The following is a 15,813-nucleotide window of genomic DNA, read 5'->3' as shown; positions in this document are numbered from 1 at the left end:
CTCTCTACAGTTCCCCCTTTTTGTTTTGGACGCATCAGGCAAGAGTAGAGGTCTGATCTCTGATATTAGAAATAAACAAAGCAAACATTTTAATCAGATACAGTTTATAGACGGGCTAGCAAATCTTGCTGATCCTACCACTTTGTATTAAAATTGAACAGCAAAAAGCTTTGCACTTAACACTAATCAGAGGACTGAATATAACTGAGAGACCTAAACAAAATGGTGGTAAACTTATGCCTCCACCCTCTTTATCTCCGGACCAGCATGGCGGCTGGCCACGTGTAACTGAACTCAGCTGGAAGTCCTAAACAAATATGGCAGCAAAACTACAGCTTCACGTGCTCTCTATCCCTGAACCATCATGGCGGCTAGCCATGTGTTAGCACAGGCTGTGACTGACAATACCAAACATATCCATTAGGTGCTGTTGATGACACAGCAAACACTGTGGAGCAACCATAATCCCCTACAACCAAAAGTTTTAACATAGTGATCAAATAAGTTTTAGAACCAACTGCATAACAGAACAGTACAGAATACTTTTAAACTGTATGAATTATTTTAGCCATACCAAACCTATTAGCCAGAATTTTTTCCCCTTAAAAGAGCATTAAAAAAATTTTGCAATGAAGAATCACCAGCCTTTTAAATGAATTATAAGATATTTAAATACAGTTTTTTTCTCAAATCATATTAACTCTCTGGCTTTTTATAATACATCCACTAACCTTCTGCAACATCCTATATACCTTCAGGTTTTTAGCTTTCTTTTTTTGGCTTAACCGACATTTTTGCTTTAGACAAGCTTTTTTTTTTTAATATCTCTAGCTCACTCTCTCTTTCTTTTCAGACAACAGGAAAACTCTCATTAATTTTTTTTCCAAGGGTTGGGAAACTGTTTTAAGTTCGTTGTTAGACTGCCCAAGAGTTATTGCTTAAAAAATCTGATAAACTGTAAATGTTTTATCCTCTTAAACATCTAAACAATTTTTAAAACTCGTCCCTGCAATATCAAAGCAAAGTATCTTCTTTAGGAGTGAATTTACAAAGCATAACCATAATTTTAAAAGTCGAAACCAGATTTTAAGACCAAAATTTATCAATGAAAACAACCCAATCTTCAGAACCAATATCAACTTAGAATAAGACTTTCTTCTTATCCTAAAAAGAAATAAAATCATTTTGACTCAGAGATTTTGCAACCTTTGTTCTTTTCCTGAGCCACACTATGTGGCAATTTACATTGTTGTTATTTAAACATATGCATTTATAGACCCTACAAACACATAGTCACATATACGTGTTTTAAACAAGAATTTGAATTTAACCTTAAAACATACCCAATTGTTTTTTATCATATCAACCATTTAAGACCAGTTGAAAACAATCGTATAATGGCCATATATTTAAACAGACAGACTCAGCTGCAATTCTAAACATTACAGCAAGGGCAGTTTTTTTTTTTTTTTTCCTAAATTACTGTTTGATCTGTAAGTTGCAAGCCCCCTAGGTGGGAGGAAGGAAGAGAGGAGCAAGAGGGCGTGGTGAGCTCTTGCTGCTCACTTTCCTGCTGAGCTGGCATGAAGGCAAGGGGGAGGAGTTTTTCCTCACTCTTGGCAGCCAGAGCAGCTCCTGTCATGGAGCAGCTACGGTGCCAATCCCCACCTAGCCATAAGGATTTCCACCCAGCAAGCCCATGAGCCTTGCCTGCTCCCTTGGCTCCCTTGTGAGCTTTACTCTAGCTTACCTCCCCCGCAGGTCCTGAACCTGCTTCCTGGCTGGGCCTCTCCCCTCCCCCGTGCTCTTTGGCTGTCCATCGCAACAAGGGGATGGCACATCAAGCCCATGCCCTGTTAGGTGTGCATTGTTATTCCACAGACGATCAAGTGCCTGAGCACCGCCTGCCCAAGCTCCAGCCCCAGCTCCACATGTCTCCCCAGCCACCCGAAAGCATTCCCTCCTTGGTTCCCTCGGGAGGGAGAGCACACTGCTTGGTGTCCTGCCATGCAGCCATGTGCACTCCCGGGCCGAGAACTAGTTCTAATTTTAACTATCCTCTGTCCGAATTTTCATCAGTCCAAGTCTACAAAGAAACAGACACAGAAAAATACATACATACATGAGAAACACAGGATTTAAATTGCTGGGGGAGCAGAATCTCTCTGCTCCTCCCTGTTCACAGAAAGGGGCAAGCTGAGTGTCCTACAGGATGTCCCATGGACTTGGCATTAATGACATGTCTGTCTGCCTTAATGAAACTGTTCCAGGCGAGTGGCCTCGAACCACTCAGGGGACTCGAACCCCTTCTACAGATGCTCTCAAGCTAGACCATTTCCCTGTCAAAAGAGTCAGAGAGGCAACAACAACAGAAACACAAAGAATCAGGCAAGTAATCAAACAAGGACACCCTTGTGAGTGGTACCACAGTGCTCTGATAGAACGGCTGCCTGGTGGTGGTCGTTCTCTAAGAAAATCAGATGGGAGGAGGACCGTCTCAGATCCAACCTCCCAAATGGGAACTTGGGGCGTCCCCCAGTTCCCAGTCAAGTGATATTCTGACACGTCTGTCAATCACAATGACTGATCAGATGACCAAAAAGGTCCAGATAGGTGCCTGAACTGAAACAGATTGGTACCACAGAAATCTAATTGAGAGGCTGCCTCATGGCAGCCATCTCTGACAAGAAACAGATTGGTAAGACAGAAACAGACTAACCTGTTCCGAGCTCGACCTCCAAGTTCAGTCTGATGAGGGTTGGGGAAGGGGCACGCCCTTTCCCGGCCAAACGCACCAAAAATGTAAGACCTGGGGTCTCACAGCTCAGGAGTTCAATCGTGCCCTTCCCAGAAACTCCCCCAGACCAAGACTCGGTGCAAAAGTAAGAGGTTTATTAACCATTGTACAATGGGGTCACCCCTGCTGGTCAGCAAAGAGTGGCACTGGGAGACAAAGGCCTTTAGGTTTTTAAAAGAAAAATTGCGGGAAATTTGAAGTTCTAGTTTTGGCAATTTAGGATTGGATGAGGAAGCTATAAAGTAAGATAATTGGTTAGTCATAGGTGCTCAAGCTTGGCCAGTCCAAGTGTGGATGCAGCTGCAATTGAAGGTGGGGGTGGTTAGCTCATCCTTGAAGATTAGGGCTGCAGGCTCTTGGCTGGAGGTCAAAAGCTACTCAGAAGAAGTCTAGGTGTGTTGCTAAGAAAAGCTATCTCAAGGACAAGGGTCTGGTCGTTTTTTTGCTGAGTGAAGGTCATTGCTTGCTTGCCCCTTTTTTTATATCTGTCCTCACAGATAGGGTCACATTCCTTCACTCTCTGGAAAGGTACTAAGAGGCTTTAGCTTAACCTGGACCTAAAACTCAAAACTATAGGCTTTAGAGGACATATAGGTTACAAAGTTAGCCTAACCCTTTCAGTAGCACTTTCATCTGGGGGAACTAATATATGCTTTATTGGACATAAGGCCTGCTCAATAGGAAGGAATTCAGGCCCAATACTCTAAGCCTAATTAACTCCCCATGGCTGGAGATGTGATAGACACTAGAGGAGAACCAATTATCACCATTTTCCTAAATCAACACAGCTTCTAAGTGTATATTAAATCTGTATAATTATTCAAAGATAAGTGTAGTTCTCTCTTCTGATCAAATAAGCTTCATTTTGAAGCAAATAGAGGATATAATAGTAATGCTGAACATAGATCTAAAACAAGATCCTGATATACCACACTTGAGGGTTTAACCAACAGATTCTTCATCTTTCTACAGAGATGCTTGCTCTTCCATGTTCATTGCTGCTCTGTTCATAATCACAAGCAAAACTCTAGATGTCCATCAGCTGACAAGAGAATTGTGAAACTGTGGTAAATTTACACAGTAGGATATCATTAAACTGTTAAGAAAAGTGAAATTACAAAAATTTCATGTAAATGGGTGTAAATGGAAACAGTCATTCTGAGCTATGTAACCCAGACACCTCCCAAAACAAACAATTTTTCAAGTGTGTGGATTCTAGCTTTTAATATGTGTGGTTCATATGGAATACTCATAGATATTAGGTAATCAGTAAGAGACCATGGAAGAGGAGGCGATCTTCACAGGAAGAGGAAATGAAAAAATCTATAAAAGGAGAAATGGAACAGGATTTAAAGGGCAGTGATGGGAGGTCAGGGTGCAGGAAGGAATGTGCGGAGAGATAACTAGCACTAAAGACATTTTGAACAAATGTTATAGAAACCTTATGTTAAAGAAAGTTCCTGAGATACAAACTGCAAAAGCAAAATTGAGACTAGCAATAATCTGTGAGAACAAATGATACTTATAAGGCATTTAGATGTGACTGTTTATTAAAGTAAAAATAGCAGTTTCCCCCTTTGGGCCCATGACCTCCTGAACCATGGGATTTTGGGCCATGTTACAGTACTAGTGCTGAATTCCCTCCTATGAAGTAGGCTTCAAGTACAATCAGAAATCCATGGTTATTCTGTGGCAGTCAGGCCACTACTTCACCACTGAACACATATTAACTGGAAGTTATGTCTTATAGCATGCACGGTCCAGCACAGGTTAAAAGTATTGCTTTTCTCCTACCTCGTGGCAGCTTGCATGGGACCTTCCAGCACTATGAAAGCTATCCAACAAAGGAGACCTTTCCCAAGTCAGTTCAAGCTTGATTTCTCTATGCCATGGAGCAGGAGAATGTGGTGTCTTTAGCCACAGGATCTTACTAGTTAGTTATAGTGGACAACCAAAAACAGTGACAACAGCCTGTATAGTTTTGTTACTTTAAATATTCTTTTTAGAACATGCAGGTGATAAGTTATTCAAAAATATTTACCCTGTGATTGGAAGAATATTTAGTGTGGGGTTAATGAAGCCCATGCCCCTGAGTCTCTAATACAGACTCAAGTTCTGAGAGGAGCCCAGTGGGATGATCACATGACATGGTCATGAGTTTGGACTTGAGTTCAAAAAGTAAAACATTTTGAAGGCTGTTCTTCACCACTTACCTCTCAATTACAACTTTTATTGGCCAGGTGTTGATGAAGTGGCCATAAACATATTTTCTATCTGGCTAGGATGATTGGCTTAATTGGACTTACTCATGTGACCCAATGTCTCTTTGTTGTATGCTTAGGTCACCACCAAGATTTCACAGCCTTTAGCTAGCGCTGTTTTACAGTATGACTATTTGCTTCTTGGTTCCTTATCTCAACATCATTTTGGTGTATTTCCAGACAATTTCTGGTGTTGGTATCTGTGTCTCTTCTCCCTAAGTGCTTCCAGCCTTCTTTTCTGCTTTCTCTGCTCCTGTATTGCACTTTGATCTGTCTGAAGATGGTTCTGTCCTTTGTTATCTGCCTTTGGACTAAAAACTGCATTACAGAATGGTGCCTGTTAAGATTCTCAGTGACTTCATTTTTATTGATCACACACACACACACACACACACACACACACACACACACACACACCACATGAAAAAGGGAGAAGCTTGCACTTATTGGCAAAAGTTAACCCTTAAGTACCTTGCTAGAATGAGAACTGTGGTAATAAATTTGCAAGGAGATGAGCCTAACTCCTGCCCCCTGGTGTCCATACATGGCATGGTCTCCTCCTGTGTTTAGAACCTAGGATATGTAACTCCTGAATTATATTGTATTTTATGAGACAGAGCAACAGATTGCAGAGGCAATTCAGGCTCTCCTTAGTTTGGCATACATTGAATTTGATTGGAGTTCATTGATTGTCCATGATGTGCTCTTTTTTCTAAAATGTACTTTTGCAATGTTTATTTGAATCTATACTTCCCAGCAACATCAATCACATCATTTTCCCAGGCGTTTCGATGGTGTTTTGTATAGCTCTAGCAACTGTGCAGTGTTAGGAAAACAAAGTCCTCACACTTGTTTTGAAATGTGTAAAGATTCTGTGATTTTTGTCACTAAAATATTTTCAAACATTTCAGCTCATAACTTTATATTCTTAAAAATAACTCACAAGTTTTACACTTAGAAAGCATACACCTTCCTCTGTGCATGGTCAGAAAGCCTTGTAATTCACCCTGGGAAGGCAGCAAGGACAGTGGGAAGTCTATGACAATTGTGAACTCTTCATTTCTCAGTTGGGCCTCTAGAGGACACTCCTTTCTAAAGAATTAATGGCTTTTCTATAGAGCAGTATAAACTCATGAACCTTCCTTCTCAGCCTCAACCTGCCATCCTCCGCTCCACCTAACCAATCCCTCATGCTCCCCCTGTTGACATTATATTACCTGTGTTCAACTACTCTTATCTCTTAAGCTCTTTCCTCTTGCCCTAAAGCCCCATTTTTAATTTTCTGGCTTCTGCAGGGGCACTGGGGTATAGTGGGTTCCGGGAGAGGTGCAAGAGGAGCAGGGGGGTGGTGGTGGATTTGATATAAATACATTATGGTCATATATGAATTTACCAATAGTTATTTTTTAAAACCTCCATTCATTCAGTAGGTTTTCTGACAGAACATACTTCACAGATGGCAGAGGTCGGCCAAGGAAAATAAAGTGTCTCTTGCTAAGGGTCGCTCCAATCTCCCTAGGATGAAGGTATCTAAGCCTCCTGAAGCTCAGAGAAACCTTTGTCTTCCTCTCACACTCTTCAGGCTTTACTTGCTTCCTGAGAATCTCCAGGAGGAGGGAGCTGCTTTTGCTCCCATTGCTGACCTTGCTGAGCATCCTGAGCTTGGAGTGCTCTGTGAGTGTGTCTCTGCTTTAGTCCATCTTCACAGAAAGAGTAATGTGTGGCCTCACTCTGTACAGAGACCCACCTGTGGCTGAGTCCACACAGCACTGATGCAGCAGAAGGATGCAGAGCCCAGGGCTGCCCATGTGCTGATGGCTGCATCTGCCCATGTGCTGCAGCCACTCTATAGCTGAGGGGGAGCTGCTCATCCCTGCTGTTTTTCACAGAATCTCAGAGTTTTGATGTTATCAATGAAGAATCAGGAGGAAGATGCCTGGGTGAAAGTCTGCTACCTCAGAGGGGCAGAGCAAGCATCCATCTGAACTTCCTCCTCAGCCAACATCCCAAGAGAAAAAAAGTAATTCTTCTCCACGCTGTCTCAAAACCCCTAAAACTGAAATTCCCTTCTCCCTCCTTTCTGTGCGTCTCTCTACTTATCCTCCTGACTTCCTCTTACTCTCTGTTTTTCTCCCCATGTTCATTCCTTGTCATCTGGTTGATTCATCTGCCTTTTGACCTGTGGTAGACTTCATTTAATCCTGTCTTGGACTAACGGTGTGCGCTATGGCTGAGCCATACCAAAACTAGAAAAAAGGTTTACAGTAAATGACACAATCTTGGTATTCACAGTGTGATCTAATATTCTGAAACATATCCCTTGTACATCAGGCTCCTTTCCTGCATGTGTTACACCCTCATCTGGGTCTCAGCCTCTCCTGAAGACCACAGCAGGAAGTCAGCCTGTCAGGCATGGAGGAATTTCAGACTGAGTACAGAAGGGTGGAAATCTTTCCACCTGAAGATCCTCTGACAATGGGACTGAGGAAGCTGGGGGAATCTCTACCTTGAGTCACAAGTGCAGTCAGTGCTGGACACAAACCACCTGAGGCCTGCAGAGTAAGACCAGGGTCCCAGCCTCAGTCAGTCAGGAGCTGGCGTGTTCTGTAAAGGCTATAGTACAGGGAGAGTGTGGAATCCTGGGAAGTGCTTCATTCTATGGGATAGAACTTAGTCATCACTTACTTGCTTCTCATTGAAAAGATCTCAGTGTTGAAAAACCTTTTACCGAGAAGTAAAAATTCTACCCAAATTACACTGCAGGATGTTGACCAAGCAGGAGGTCATTCCTTGCTCTACTACTGTTTGAGACAATGACAGGCTTAGAGAGCATAGAACTGGCTATGAGCTCTTTATGAGGAGATTGTTTCTTTCCTTTTCATCACTGGTCTCATCTCTTAAGCACTCTTCTTTTGGTGAAACCTTAAGCTTCATTCCTCTTTACATATGATCACACTGTGCCGTGTTCCTGGCAGGCACCACGTGCAGAGCACACAGTGCTCTTGACCTGCTCCTCTGCAATGCAGCCCTCCACACTAGTTTCCCCAATTCACTTCCTCCTTATGGGGTCACGTTTTTAAACAGCAGTTAGAACAAACCTTGACTGCTCAGAAGCAGGAAACCATGAACTTCTACTTTATCAATATTATCCTGTTTATTTTTATTTTTTATTGCAGTGATTTCACTTAATTAATTTCACAGATGAAGATTTTTTTTTTATATATATAGAGTGGGTCTGTGTAAATTTTGGCACTTGTGCACAGGTTCTGAAGAGGACAGAGGAGAGCATCAGATGCCCTGGAGCTGGAGTGACAGGCAGCTGCGAGCCACCTGATGTCATGCTAGGAAGGGAGCTAAGGCCTCGTGGAAAGAGAACAGATACCCTTGTCTGCTGAGCCATCCTTCAGGGCCCAATCAAGAATCTTCTTTGAGCATGTACCTGTTCAGGGAATCAGCTCATGTTACCCTGAGTTTCCAGGGTCTGTGTGCAGCTGAGGCATGTTCTCCTTGGTCCTCTCCTGCTCCAGGTTCCCTAACACAACATAACCCCAGGCTCATGTCAAAATGTCCCTCTTCTCCACTGTGCTCCACCCAGACTCTCAGGCAGGTCTGGTGTGGGAGGAGCTTCAGGCTCTGAAGGCTGTGAGGGAACTCAGCAGGGTCTGGCCTGGCAGGGTTCCAGCTCCTGGGTGGAGCTGACTGCAGAAGAGACACTTCAACAGCCCCCACAGCCCAGGAGTGGGTTGCTTGCTTCTGTCTCCAGCAGTCCCACCAGCACCATGAAGAGGCTTCTGTGCTCTCTGCTGGGGCTTTTGTGCACCCAGGTTTGCTGTGAGTCTGGCTGTCCACATTCAGGGTACCTGAGGGGATATTGCACATGGAGGGGTAGGGAAAGCAGCTCAGGAGTCCTGCAGAGCTCCCACCTTCTCAGAGGACATGAGGGTGCATTCAGGGCTCAAGGGACACTGCAATGACAGCCACCTGTGAATCTTTCTCTGTTTCCAATCAGGGGTGAAAGGGCAGCAAGTGGAGCAGAGTCCAGTGTCCTTGGTTCTGCAGGAGGGAGAGAGTGCAACACTGCAGTGCAACTTCTCCACGGCTATAACTCAAGTGCAGTGGTTTCACCAAAGTCCTGAGGGACCTCTCCGCAGCCTGCTTTCCAATCCTTCTGGAACAAAGCACAGTGGAAGACTGACATCCACGACAGTCCCTGTGAAGCGTCGCAGCTCTTTGTACATTTCCTCCTCCCAGAGCACAGACTCAGGCACTTATCTCTGTGCTGTCATCCACATTGCTCTCCACACACCTGCAGCCTGTATGCAAACCTTCTGCTGGGTGGATGTGGCCCTTTACACTCACCAAAATTCAAGAAGCCACCACAGAATCCCTGCATGTTTTAATAGGGGGAAGAAGGAGGAAGTTTGGTACTGGGAGGGGGAGAGTTGAGGGAGGTGGATTCAATTGGGAAATATAATGAATGAATTGTGAAAAAAATTGAAATAGAAAAGAGCATAAAAAACAGCAAAATGAGCAGACTCTCTAAATGAACATGTATGGGATAAGAACAAATATTTTGAATGTGGTTAGGTATTGTCTGGTTTACTAAAGTGGTGGTTGTAGGTTCTTTTTCAAGATCCATGACTTTACTAAAAGTTGGAGGCCACTGCAGAAAACCACAACCAATCAGGATGCAGAGCTGTGGGTCCTAGTCACAAGGAACATATCTGCAATGTAACTCCTGCACCTGCTCAGGCTCTGGAATCCCTGAAGAAGACAAAAGGAAAGATGGTAAGAGCCAGAGGATCAGAGTTTGCTGTGAAATTGTTCCTCTTAGGAATGTCACCGTAGACATGCCAATGTGAATGGGGAAAGTGCACAAAGCCTCTGTCCTAGACAATGAACTATTGGCAATTAAGGAATGCTGATAGGGAGAGAAAGAGTCTTTCCCAGAGCTGAGCACAGCAACTGCTAATCCAATACTGATTTGTCAGTCCTGAATACATACTTACAAGTAACAGCATCAAGACTAAACAGGTTGTATATGTGTATTTATGAAAAAATATGTATATAATACATATGTTATATATATAACATAATTAATGAAAGAGGAGGCCATAAGTGTGAAGGAGAGCAAGGATGAATAGTTAGGTAGCTTTATAATAAAGAAAAAAGGAAAAAAATATTATAATTATATAATCTCAAAATAATAGAAATATTAAAAATGTAGTGAAAATATTTTTTGTGACTTAATAATCATCAACGTACAAATGGTTTGTATAAGGGGCAAATAAAATATACCTAATGTAAAATCTTACCATTTATTTATTTCATAAATCTTCATTGTTAATAACAAGCATTGTAATTTAATTATGTCTTATGAATGGCTTCTCAAATTTTCCAGAATGAAGTGGTTTTAGGAAAGATAGAAAGATAGAAAGGAAATCAGGATGATGCATGGAGAAAATGCTAGAAGTAATGGCTCCAGAGAAAGATTCAATGCATTTCCTCAAGGCCTGTGATATTTTTTAGCTGATTCTTTGTGAGTTTCCCATCATGCAACCCAATCCTACTGATCCTCCTCTCCCCTCATTTCTACCCTGTGCCCTTGCAACCATGCAACAAAATAAAAAGCAAAGAAACCAAAAAAATTAATCAAAAGAAAGCAATGCATAGAAGACATCTTATCATGGCAGCTGTACAGTGTGTCACAGCGTCCCATAGTACACCCTCTGTCCACACATCTGCTCTGACAAATGTTCATTGCTGTGAGCTAATGGTCTGGTTTGAGATCTCTGGCTTCGATGACACCATCAATATTGGATCCTCCCAGTTGTCTTGTTGTTGTCCTGTGTAATGGAGATCCTGCAGCTTTGGATCAGCAGGACCAGCTCTTGCACATGCCCTATCAGTTCCAAGAAGACATAGATTTTGGGGTGAGCTAACTGAAAGCCCTGGATCTGGGCCTAGTGGTAGCTGAGTTGGCAGCATACTGGCTCTCCCTTATCAGCACAACCAGGGGGAGCTCTCTTGCACTGCTCAGGTTAGACCACTCCATGCTGCCATTGGCAGGAGACATGGTCAGCTCATGCTCTCATGCTCTCATGCCCTCAGCAACAGTTCACTTCTCAGGACACTGTGGAGTGAAGACCTTCCTATTTGGCCACTGGGGGGCAGTGCTGCTTCAGAGCAGGTGAAGGCTGTGGCTCTTCTACAGACTCCTCAGAGAGCTAGGAGTTAAAATTATTTAAAATAAGTCAAGCATTATCTCCTATGTTGCTTAAGTTTAACTAGAGATCAAATTACATGTAACTTTCAGCCATTTTCTTATATTACATCTGTTTATCCTGGGCCCATAGTGTTGATAAATAAGAATCAACAAGTGAATACTACAAAGATGCATACTCTCCTTCAAGGCAAGGATGACATTACCTCCTCTAATGTACATTTCTAAGGTTGTCACCTTCACTTGGTTCAATCTCCAGCTATACTGATAGAACCTGTGTCTAGAAGTATGTTTTATGTCCTTTCTACTGTGAAGTCTACTCATGGTTGAAGCCAGTTCAATCTTCTTCTCCACCAGGATATTCTCTGGCTGGGTTGGGAGCAGTGTCCACACCCTTTTCTTCACCATCTTGTCTAGACAGACAGGTGCCTTTGGTATGCTTCAGTTTTCAGTTCTTGAGTGCTGAGTCTATGTTGAAGATTGAAACTGTTCCTGTTGAGAAAGACACCCAAGCACTCAGCAAATACAAAGCACTCCATATACTTTCAGTTTTTTATTTTCAGGTTTCATGACCTTGTATTCAGTCACAGTCTTTAACATCAAACAAACAGTTATGAAACACACGGTCCATTTATTTAAAAAATCCTCTTCTTTCTTGTGATATCAGAAAAACCTCGTCAATGATTGTGGGCATCTTTGTCCAGCATCTCATTGCTGTCCCTGCCACCAGCCTGTTTTCACCAAGCAGCTATTCTGTGTCTTTAGAAAGACTGTTCAGGAAGCACAGTGCTGGTTGGTGCTACAATGTAGATATGTCAAAGAAAAGAACATATCCTCTTTTTCAGTGAAAATGTTGAAGTTTTTCATAGGTGCAGAAGAAAACCCAATATATATGAGTGGGTCAGAACTATTTATGATTTGAGACATTCATCGTGGAATGTTTCTCCTACAGACAATGGATGTAGTGTATGTGGGACAGAAGTGTGGCCAAAAGGAAAGGAAAAAGAGAAAGTATCAAACATGTAAAAAAGCAACAGCTCCTCCCCCAAGGATGCTAAAGAATAACATGTTTGGACAGATTTTTGTTATTTTTTTATTTTTGGAGACAGTTTTAGGTGTTGACACCAACCTGAGTCTTGTTATGAACTAAAATGTCCTTCAGTTTCTGATCTTCCCATTCTGCCTTCTGAGAGCTGGAATTCAGGTATGTGCACCATGCCCACTTTATACCTGCTGGCAACCAAAGCCAGGGTCTTGGAGGTGCAAAATCTACTGACTGCACATACCTAGTTCTTTCTCTGAGACTGTGGAGCATAGACCATTGTCTGCTGTTTGACTGTGATATTGTTATTTTTTTAATTGGGCCTGTGATGATCTCACATATATAACAAAGTTCTTTCTGTGATATAACTTCCTTATATTCTTTTAACTTCTATTGTTATAGAACAGAGGTCCTCTACTTTAGGAAATGCTTTTTCATTCATTCTCTGCTTCTATGCCTTGTTGATATCAGTAGAGAAAGCTGAACTGATTTAATATTTATATTTTGTCCATGAAATTAAATATAAGGAAGATACTCAATGTTTATGTAGACTGGGAATGAGAGCAGTCAAAATGCTGCATTCTTGAAGGTGTGTGTGCCATCTAGGATGCAGAATATTTTCTACCTTTCCTCACTGATCTGAAGACAAAACCTTTTCCAGAGTAGATCATTCTACTAAATTCTAGTTTCTTTTTACAAGCATAGTCTTAGATACAGTTAGTTTAGCTGGTGTTTATTTTTATAAGAGTATAATGAAATCTCAATTTAAGTCTGTAAATGCACTTTCGTAAATACAGAAATAAAATGATTATAAGAAATTTTATTTTTTCTTAAGTGAGTGGAACATATATATTTCTTGGTTCATTTATGTATAACATTAGCTGGTAATGGGATAGTATAATTCATTGCATGTTTTCAATACATTTTGTTAATGTTTGTAATAAGCCCCAAGAGATACTGACCTGAAAAGAAAGCTCAGTGATTAAGCACAGTTGATGTATTCATGCTATTCTTGCTCACCGTGCTAGGATTTTGTCTTCCTTAAGCTTGCACGGGCCTTGTACAGACTGTCACAAAACTGCTCCTTCATAAGTTCAGCTGACCTGATGTATCCAGAAGACACTGTTTCCTGTAGTCACCCACCGTCTCTGGTCCCAACACTGACTTTTCTTCTGCCATGATCACTGAATCTCGGGAGGAGAGCATGTGGTAGATATGTGCCATGAAGACTGACCATCCCACACTCTCTTCTCTGCTCTTTGGCTGACAGTGGGTGCAGGGCTAATCATTGAGCAGTGCAGGGAGTTTCTAACAAGGACTGAGAGCTCCATCAAGCTATGTGTACATGACTCAAAGGCATTAGTAGTTGGATTCATACTATAACCATTCAGAAGACTACTATAGTCAGTTCTCCCATAGGGCATATGACATTACCAAAATTATCAACACACATTAATTGTATAAATTAGGGGGGTTGTTGTGAAAATGTAATGTATGCATATGTGCAACTTTCCTCCTATTCATCTTGTCTTCATTCTCTGTTGTCTTCTCCTTTCCCTCTATCCCGTTCCCTCTTCCCTTACTCATTTGTCTAACTTCTACTTTCAAATCATATTTACTTTCTTTTTCTTTACTCCTTTTTTGCTTTTGTTTTTGATTGTTCATTTGTTTTTACAGATGAGAACACATACATACTGTGAATCTCTACATGTCTGCTTTATTTTGCTTAACATCATGTTCTTAAATACTATCCACTTTCTTACAGATGGCAGGAGCTTATTTTTTTCTAGTGTCTGAACATTACGCTGTAGTTTCAGGTACAATATTCTGTTCATTCATTGGTTGACAGGTGGTCCCTAGGCTGTGTCTACATCTTGGCAGTCACAGATGCTGCTGTAACACACATGCATATGCAAGTGTCTCTCTCATGAAATGACCTCTTTCTCCTGGATAAATGCCTGTAAGTGGTATTAGTTGGATCACTGGTCTTCCTTCCTTCCTTGCTTCCTTTTCTCCTTTCTGCTTTCTGTCTTTCCTTCCTCCTTGCCTTCCTCCTACTCTTTCTTTCTTTCTTTCTTTCTTTCTTTCTTTCTTTCTTTCTTTCTTTCTTTCTTTCTTTCTTTCTTTCTTTTCTTTCTGTCAGAAAATCCACACTATTCTGGGTTTTTATATCTACACACATTTCTATCAACACTGCATAATGGTAGAATTGTAATGAGGGGATTTCTGATCCTCATGACTCTATTTTTATCAATACCAAATTTGAAATCAAAGGAGAAGTGCTTCCTCTGTCAGAAATAGCTTTAGATAGTGTTTGTGAAAGGTGGAGCCAGCTGAAAGAACTGAGGTGCCTGTGAAGTTGGAGTCAGTGTTCTGTGGAAGAGAAAAGGCCACCTGAGTTCTCCCCAAGCTGCAGTCTAGGAGGAATGGACAAGGTCCTGAAAGCAGTCCTAGGCCTTCACCTAGCAGGTGAGTCATGAAGGAGAAACCACATATCTCAGGATATGTGATTCATTTAGAGGCAGGAGGGAATTGGGGCACCAGACAAAGTCATCAATCTTGAAACCATCAGCAGATAGTACATCCTTAGGAACCTAACACCATTTGCTGTTTCCCTGCACAGGGGTGAGTGGCCAGCAGAAGGAAAGACGCGACCAGCAGCAGGTGAGACAAAGTCCCCAATCTCTGACAGTCTGGGAAGGAGGGACCACACTTCTGAACTGCACTTATGAGAACAGCGCATTTGACTACTTCCCATGGTACCGGCAGTTCCCTGGTGAAGGCCCTGCACTCCTCATAGCCATACGTTCAGTGTCCAGTAAAAAGACAGAAGGACGATTCAGTCTTCTTCAGTAATAGTGACAAACTGCTCTCCTTGCACATCACAGACTCTCAGCCTGGAGACTCAGCCACCTACTTCTGTTCAGCAAGTATACAGTCCTTCACAGACACCTGCACCCCAGACCCAAACCTGCAGCTGAGGCTCCAGCAAAGCCTGCAGTGGGGCTGAGCCTGGAGGGTGTGCAGGAGTTCTTATTTGCAGGACCAGGTGACAGGGAGCACTGTGAGTGTAAGGTTTAGACTCCCTCAGCCCAGAGGCAGACCAAGATGAAGTCTCAACATCCTTTTCTACATTCTCTGTTTGCTCCTCAAGAAAAGCTGAAGTTTTAGATCCATTTCCTTAACTGGTCTAGAGGATTTTTTTCCTCCTTTGTTGTAGAAATAGTTCTCTGTGTGTTTGGTTTGTAGCAACTATAAATTATGAAGGCCCTGTTCCCTACACTCTTGTCCGAATGCTGTTCATGTATGGTTGTTACAGCCCAGTGTCAGGAGACCTTGACTTTGGCCTCTGGGATAGAAATCACATTGTCTTTTTTTCTACATTAATCTCCTTGATAACTAGGACACTGGGAATTTATATCACCAATAAACTCTTCTACTCACTCTTCTTTTGCCTCTTATGTCTTCATCTAACTTCAGGAAATTCAAG

The 15,813-nt window shown here is 42.1% G+C and overlaps 1 pseudogene; it reads left to right on the top strand.

Annotated features, from left to right (window-relative positions):
* The first annotated feature begins 14,749 nt into the window (after positions 1 to 14,749).
* LOC132656472 (T cell receptor alpha variable 23/delta variable 6-like) lies at positions 14,750 to 15,333 on the top strand (annotated as a pseudogene).
* Positions 15,334 to 15,813: the final 480 nt, after the last annotated feature.

The sequence above is a fragment of the Meriones unguiculatus genome, chromosome 9, assembly GCF_030254825.1.
Source record: "Meriones unguiculatus strain TT.TT164.6M chromosome 9, Bangor_MerUng_6.1, whole genome shotgun sequence".
Lineage (NCBI taxonomy): Eukaryota > Metazoa > Chordata > Mammalia > Rodentia > Muridae > Meriones > Meriones unguiculatus.
Note: the sequence above shows the minus strand (reverse complement) of the source record. Positions and strands in the feature narration are given on the sequence as shown.